Consider the following 6,000-nt stretch of genomic DNA (forward strand, 5'->3'; position numbering starts at 1 on the left):
AATGGTATATTTAGGATGGATCCTTAATAAATGATTATTCAGTTAAAGGCTGTTTTTTAATTTTTATTTTTGTATTAATTACAGTTTATTCATTTTGGTATCCCAGCTGTAGCCTCCTCCCTCATTCCCTCCCTCCCTCATCTCCTCCCATGCCCCTCTCCAAGTCCACTGATCTCCTCCCCCCATTCCATCTGACCCTAGCTTTTCCAGTCTCATCAGGACTGGCTGCATTGTCCTCCTCTGTGGCCTGGCAAGGCTGCTTTTATCATGTGGCTATGCTAACAGCAGACACAAGGAAGTAAAGGGGTTTAAAAAAGCAGACCTCTTCACAGAAAAGTCATAGTCAAAGCATGGGCACTTCCTTCAAATACACCTTTTATTAAGTTTATAATTTAACCAGAATATAGATGTCATGATTTAAAACATGTTTTTCTATAGCTGTAAGCTTATTACAAATTCTTTTAGCTGATTCCACTAAACATATTAACATAAAAAACAAAACCAAAAAGTTTGTCTTCCCTTAGCACATTCCATATGTCATTTAAAATTGTTCAGCTGCTTCTTTTGCCACTAAGGTTCTGATAATTGAGAATTATCACATGCTATCAATGATATAATTACCTTCAGTAAAAATTTATTACTTAATGTGTTAAAGACACAAAGTTTGAATATATAATCCTAGCAGCACCTTGTAAAATGCTGGTGAAGAGGACAAGCACCCTCATTCAACTGAAACAGAACTACAGGCATTCTGGAAGGCAAAGATTTAAGTGTAGATATGGAAAGGTTTCCACTGTAAACAATGAGAAGCAGCAGTAATATGGGCAGTTAAATAAATTATGGTATATCGTTATAACAGAAAAATTAGCATCATATCCAGGCCATGGGAAAACAAAGTATAACAAAAACAAACAAAGCAGGACAAACCTCTATGCATCACGTCAGTGTTTATCTGTAAACCTGTGACCTTCACATGAAATATATTTTAGATTAAAATATATTTTAGATTAAAATATATTAAAGAAACAACACCAAATTGTTTTAAGGGCTTATCTGTGGGTAAAGAAATTAGGACTTTATAAGTCATTTTCTACCTTATAGGTGACTAGATTTTTCTTTAACAAACATTTATCGCTCTTTAAATACACAATTTAAAGATCTTTGTATTAAATACAAGACACCTAAGTGACATCTGGGGCACCCGTGATCCTGGAGATCACGGACACTCATAGGGAACTGCCACACTGATCTGATGTCTGTTGCTCAGAAACTGGCTCATGTCACCCACAGAAACCATTCAAAGGGCCTGTCCCAAGGGCCTCACTCAGGGGCTTTACACCTACAACAGGTAGCACCATTACAAAGAAAACAGTGAGATACATGTCTCTCTTTTTTCTAAGCATAACAATAAAGACTCGTGGTTAAAACTTCCTTAACAAAGGTGACTTTCAGACAAAGCTGCCCATTAACCCAGTACCGACACCATTATGAAAAGAACTAAGAAGGCTTTAGAGCAGCTGGAACGGGAGGGTCTTCAGGATCAAACATGTTTGCCAAGAGCAGTGAACTTTTGATAGTCATAGAGTAGGGTCGCCAATAGATGCACTCAGCCTTTCTGTGTTTATTATAGGGAATGTGTGTTTCGCTGTGTGTGAGCAAGCCCTGGGCCCTATCAAGGGTGCTCAGCTGAACACATGGGGAGCTGAAGGCACTCAAGAGCAGTGGAGGGAACTACCAGTCCAGACTCGTCACTCACTTTCCCTTGGCATGGCAAACCCACAAATCAGGCTAGTCCATGCACCAACAGTTCCTCTTTGTAGTTCTCCTTTGTCTCCGCCTCAAAGCAGGCCTCCCTCCAGCCAAGGCTGACTCACGGAATTCCCATCCTTCCTCTCATTCTCCAGTCTCACTCAGCATCTCAGATCAAAATACTTTTATGCATTTCTTCTGTTATTCAAAGTTGTCTAATTTCACATATTCCCTGAGCTATCCTCTCTTCTCAAAGAAACAAAGAGCAATAGGTAAGCAAGGTATGCCTGTCACCTAGTTCATTCCTCTTCATATCTCCTGACTGTGGCTTTTCCAGGAGACTGAATTTCTTCCATCTTTGCTCCATGATTTCATTCTGCCCCTCCTCATCCTAAAGCACAGCAGAGTCCCCAGCCATAAGCAGCACCGTGCTTTCATTCATACCACCAAACTTGGACACACCCTCAACTCAGCATACCTGTGGCTCAGTTACTCCCACATTTTACTGAACCAGAGGATAAAGTATCAACTAGGAGGGTAATGTCTACAGCAGACACAAACTCAAGGCTTGCGCTCCATATTTTAAGGATTAATTTTGGTTTTCTCTTTGGGCCTTTGCACCAACAAACCGAATATCATTTGTCATGGCAAAACACTCTGGTAGCTTACAAAAGTTGCCCAATAAATTGAGACTATGCTGTTTTATAAAATAAATATTTTTTAAATATAAAGACCAAATCAGCTACAAAGAGAGGGTAGTGAGTCAGTGAGTATAAATAATAGAAAACCTGCTACTCAGGACTCAAGAAAACACACAAGATGAACAAAGCTGTATTCACACACTGGAGGCCACAATAGTAAATTCCCAGACAGGTGACTCTGGGTAACTAAACATGCAGGAATTGCAAACCCAGAAGGAATGTCCCAGCTGGATACCCTGAGGTGTGTTTACTGCCCCAAATTCACAGTGAAACCTAAAACTACTGTGCCCTTGAAAATGCCATGGGAGTTCCGCCTAAAGGAAGAAACTTTTACCCAAACTGGCCTTAACCAGGGTAGTTTCTTTGTTCTTGATCATCCCCAAATCAGGCAGATTTCTTTCTACCTGAAACATAATGAAAAATCTTAAATGAAATGTTACACGAAGCCTAACGATGCCTAAGCCTGTCAGACTGCCTCCTCTACAAAATAACTTTATAATGGCCACTTGTGCATTATAGTCACATTGCATTCTAATGAACCAAGATTATTCAGATTTTCTTAACATACAAAACACAAGAAGAGTCATTTGTTTTCTTGTATTTGAAGTCTGAATGTATTTTGCTTTGGATTTCTAGTTCTGGGCAGGAAAATACACAGACTTTTAAAAATTCTACACATTAATTTTAGTTACATTTACGCAGTAGTAGGGAAAACTGTGGAACAGTATTTAGTGTTACGAAATACACATGTACATCAGACTAAACTTGATGATAACTTGCTGCTCCTGAAATGACATTAAGTAAAACTGAAGTCATCTATATAATGCCACACTTTCCCGAGATGACACAGCAGGTAAGCTGATTCCTCCTATCAACTTACTCTACCAAGAAAAAAAAAAGAAAAGAAAAGAGTGTCTTCGTACGTACAAGCCAGGCCAGGCAGAGAGGGGTTCTGGCATCCCAGCCTGGACCTAGTGGACGCCCATGATATGCACCACAGCTTTCTCCTCTCAGGAAACCCAGCAAGCTGCAGATTACACCACAGCTACTGCCAGAGAGAGGAGCAGGGCCACCCAGGACTCCTGACTCTGCCCCCCCCAACATCTACCCTGACCCCACACTACTTTAAAACAAAACAACAAACAAACCAAAGAAACACTGTGTTATGGTCAGTGCTCTCAATTTTCTCTTAAATGAAATACTCCTTTCTTCCTCCTCCCTTTTAGTTTATATAATAAAAGGACACACACTTTCCCAATTTTTTAACCCAAATCTAACTTTCTAAGGTCTCCATCCCTGCCACTTTCTCAGGTTAACTACATTCAGCAATTAGAGGACAAGGAATTACACCTGTGTCCATACTGATATTTAAGTAAATATATAAATCTGGCCTGCAACCTGCCTTTTCACTTGATACACTCTGGGTTTTCCTAAGTCAAAAGACCAGTGCAGCTAGCAGGCACAGCTGCTGCTTGTCTCCATTTCCCTGTGGTAAAAACTCTAAAAATTTACTGAAGATCAGAAGTAAATCATAAGAACCTACCTTTGGCTCTTCATTTTACACTCCTTATAAGTTCAAAAATGGTAAGATTAAATGGATAAAACTATTTCATATTTACTAATTTATATACATTGTTACTATGTAGATTATTCTGCATGACCATGTGTGAGACATATGTGTTGAAACAAAGTCAATCTTCAAAGGCAAGAAGCAAAGGAACGCGCCAGTGTAGGTGGGGATACTTAATCGCTCCAGGGCTGGGAGAAACACCATGTGGAAATTTCCTGTGCTTTGTTCTGGGCCGAGGCATGGGGCAAATCTAACTCCACCTCTTGTTGAAAGTGTGGTTAGTCTAAGTTGCATAATTTCTCTGAGCATCCATTTCATGGTGCACAAAATCAGGGGTCAGACATTGGTATGGAGATTTGGAAATTAAGTTTTCAGAATGGTATTTTTAAAAAAGTAAGATTTCCCCAAAGTACCATAATACTATTAATAATGCAGAAGTTATATATATATATATACATATATATACATACACACACACATATATATATTGCGCATATGTATGCGTGTGCATGTTTATATGATGGATAGAATTGGTGACCCTATCAATACCCAGACCACCAAGCGTGTGCTCTTTGGTGCTGCTTTAATCTGCCTTCTTGTTTTATATTTACCTTTATAGAGAAATATTATAGAAAACAGGTTACTGTAAAATATGTAGTTTTAATTCATTCTTGAAATGAGACCCTTTTTACTTTCTCCATTGTCCTGCGCTGAGCTCATTAACAATGTTTCCATCTTTTCCTAAACAATGTGAATTTTTACTTACAACCTGTGAAAAGGGTTGTTCACTCTTATTCATCCGCAGCTATCTGAAAAATCCTCCACGTCTGCTAATGACAGACAGCTCTGAATGTCAGAGCCAAGCTTTCCAATGCAGAGGATTCTATCCTCCCCCTTTCTTCATAAGACCATCAATAATGCATAAGGCACTAGCTACCTAGCGCTGGGTCTTGGAGAAGCGACGTTCTGTGCAGGGCTTGGACCTACCAAATGTTCACCTCCTTTACAGTGTCGCTGATAACACCTGAACTGCACGCCGCCTACTTTCAACTACACCTAATGTCACGCAATATCGTGAACGTCCAGACATCTGACTGCTGTACTATGTGGACATCTTTTCTCTGCTGTGAGAAAACTGCAGCCCAGGATGATGTAGCAACAATCTAAGAACACAAAACTAGTTAGACACCTCTTGGGAGCTGAAACTTCAGCTCCGCGGGGTTATTTCTAGGACGGATCGGCAGGTATCCTATGTTCCAGTGGGTGTAGGCGTGCTTATCAAATGTGTTAGAATGAAAGGGAATGTTTGTAGTTCCGCAGGCCCGTGGGAGAAGCAAAACGCGTAGCGTGCCACGCTTAATGGTAATAATCCACGGGCGCGACCGCGGGGAGGGGCAGTAGGGGGAGGGGCCACATCTGAACTCCTCACCATCCTCCAGAAACCGTCCCGGTAATCTCCGTGCGCGAAGGGACCCATCCCCTAGCTGAAGCTAAGCAGGACGCATTTCTCCCAGGAAGGCAGCAGCCCGGGAAGAGGTGTGCCACTCCCCGTATTTGTCTCCTTCCACGCAGGGGGCCACGTCCCTGTCACGGGCCGTGGGGACGGTCTCGCCTCCCCCTCTCTCCCGGGGATGTTTACCTCCCAGCGACGGCGGGATCCGGCGCTGCAGGGCCTGGCCCCGCGGGGCCCACCCGCGCCCCCGCCTTCCGCAGCGGCTGTGCGCGGCCGGCGAGGGCTCCCGGGCAGCGCCTTTGTTTTCCCGACTCCAGTTACGTTTGCGGAAGTGCTGGCAGCGCGGGGGCCGCAGCCCTGCACCCCGAGGATGACAGGCGGCGGCGGGCCGGGCGGGGCGGGCGCTCGGCGGGGGCTGGGGCCGGGGCGGCGCCGGCCCACTCACCTGGCGCTGCTAAGTTGGGAGGTTCGTAGTGCAGTCACGGTTTTTTTTTTTTTTTTTTTTTTTTTTTTTTTTTTTTTTTTTT

The 6,000-nt window shown here is 42.7% G+C and overlaps 1 protein-coding gene across 2 annotated transcripts in view; it reads right to left on the bottom strand.

Annotated features, from left to right (window-relative positions):
- Positions 1-5,869, bottom strand: part of Mfsd6 (major facilitator superfamily domain containing 6) — a 69,754-nt gene extending 63,885 nt beyond the window's left edge. For both annotated transcript variants that reach the window (XM_055616742.1, XM_055616743.1), the window contains exon 1: positions 5,660-5,869. The gene's annotated coding sequence lies outside the window, so the exon portion shown is untranslated. The remainder of the gene's footprint in view (positions 1-5,659) is intronic.
- Positions 5,870-6,000: the final 131 nt, after the last annotated feature.

This window comes from Psammomys obesus, unplaced genomic scaffold (genome assembly GCF_907164565.1).
Source record: "Psammomys obesus unplaced genomic scaffold, mPsaObe1.curated_primary_1811, whole genome shotgun sequence".
Classification (NCBI taxonomy): domain Eukaryota; kingdom Metazoa; phylum Chordata; class Mammalia; order Rodentia; family Muridae; genus Psammomys; species Psammomys obesus.